Source organism: Galeopterus variegatus, unplaced genomic scaffold (assembly GCF_000696425.1).
Source record: "Galeopterus variegatus unplaced genomic scaffold, G_variegatus-3.0.2 Scaffold4420, whole genome shotgun sequence".
NCBI lineage: Eukaryota > Metazoa > Chordata > Mammalia > Dermoptera > Cynocephalidae > Galeopterus > Galeopterus variegatus.
This window is the reverse complement of record NW_007730531.1, coordinates 194,321-195,839: the sequence shown is the minus strand read 5'-3', so window position 1 is coordinate 195,839 and position 1,519 is coordinate 194,321. Positions and strand designations below refer to the sequence as shown.

At 55.5% G+C, this 1,519-nt stretch overlaps 1 pseudogene; it reads right to left on the bottom strand.

Moving 5' to 3' along the window:
- Positions 1-143: 143 nt before the first annotated feature.
- The window catches only part of LOC103603065, a 2,423-nt pseudogene continuing 1,047 nt past the window's right edge, over positions 144-1,519 (bottom strand).

Genomic DNA, 1,519 nt, shown 5'->3' with positions numbered 1-1,519 from the left:
GAAAAGCTATAGGGCTGGGTCTGAAGCCATTCAGGGTGTCTAGCTCTACAAAAGTTACAAATCCATTCTACAGAGGAGTAGGAAGTTAGGCAGTCACGAGTCAGTGGTTCATTATGGAACATGCTCAGCAGTGAGGGCAGCCCTCAGGTCCCCTGGTGGAAGAGGTCTTGGTATATCTCAATAAGGGCAGCTTGGTGCTTGCCAGAGAGCAGAGCACCATGGGTGGTGGAGTAGTACTTGGTGGTGGGTGGCCTCACCCAAGAACAGGACCTGCATGGGCACTGTCTTAGAGTTCTCCTTGTAGGGCAGGGGCTTGGCTAGCTTCTCCACATTTGCCATGCTCGAGTCCAACTGCATGTACAAAAGCTTTGGAAGTAGGGGTTGCTGCCCTAGGCCGAGCACAGGATTCGCCAAGGTTTTGGAATGTTGGGTTCCCTGTGAACCGAACAGTATCTCTGTGTAGATCTTGGCCACTGCCTCACTGTCACACTTCACCATGATGAGGACCTCCTCCCTGCAGATCTAGCCACTCAGCACAGAGCCATGGTTCTTAGGCAGGTAGAGGACATTGAAGCTGCAGATCTTGCAGTACCAGAGCTTAGGGGGTGGGGCTTTCTGCCTCGCCCTCCCACACAAACTGTAGGCTGTTGCACTAGGCCCCAGATAGGCTCCTCAAACTGAAGAAAGATCTTGTTAGTGGTGCCAATGCCCAGGCAGTGGATGGCACCCACCTCCATGGGCAGACCTGGCCTGAAGAAGCTGGTGCCTGCCTCTTGAGCATGCCCAGTGACATGGTCATGATCACATGGTCCACTGGGTTCACCTTGCAGTCCTTGCACTCCACCACCCTGGCCACCCACCCTGGTGTCATGGCTGTGGTTGCCTTTGCCCCAGGTCTCCATGTCAGGGCCCTGAGGTGGGCCAAATCCTGGACCCAGTGAATGCAAGGGACAGGCTTCCCCAGCTGGATGATGTGGGAGGGGATGCCCTTGGCCAGCAGCTCCACAACCCTCATGAAGCCCAAGTGGATGATGTGTTGGGTGCCAGGGATATCAGTCTATCAGGGACACCTGTGTGAGCTACTCTTAACAGTTTTTCACCTTCAGATATTGCTGGATCATGGTGAACTTCAGGACTTGGTGGCCTTCACATTGTCAGGGTCATCCCCGATGTGGTTTCGACCTCCTCCTGGGTGAACACCCGCATGCTGGTTTTTTTTTTGTTTTTGTTTTTTGTCTTTTGTCTTTTTTTCCGTGTCCGGCAACGGATCACAGCCCTCAGTGTTGCCCCCGTACCGGACCGGGGACCGGCAACGGGATCGCACCCCTCGGTGTTGCCCCCGCGCCTCGCTCAGCCAGTGAGCGGGAACCGGTCTGTATGTGGGATCCGAACCCTCAGGCGGGAGCGCCGCCACACTTCCCAAGCGGCGCACTCTCCAGTGCGCCACCGGGCCGGCCCCCCGCATGCTGTTTTGACTGTCAGCATTGATTGGGTTACTATGCAGGAAGAACTGGATCAA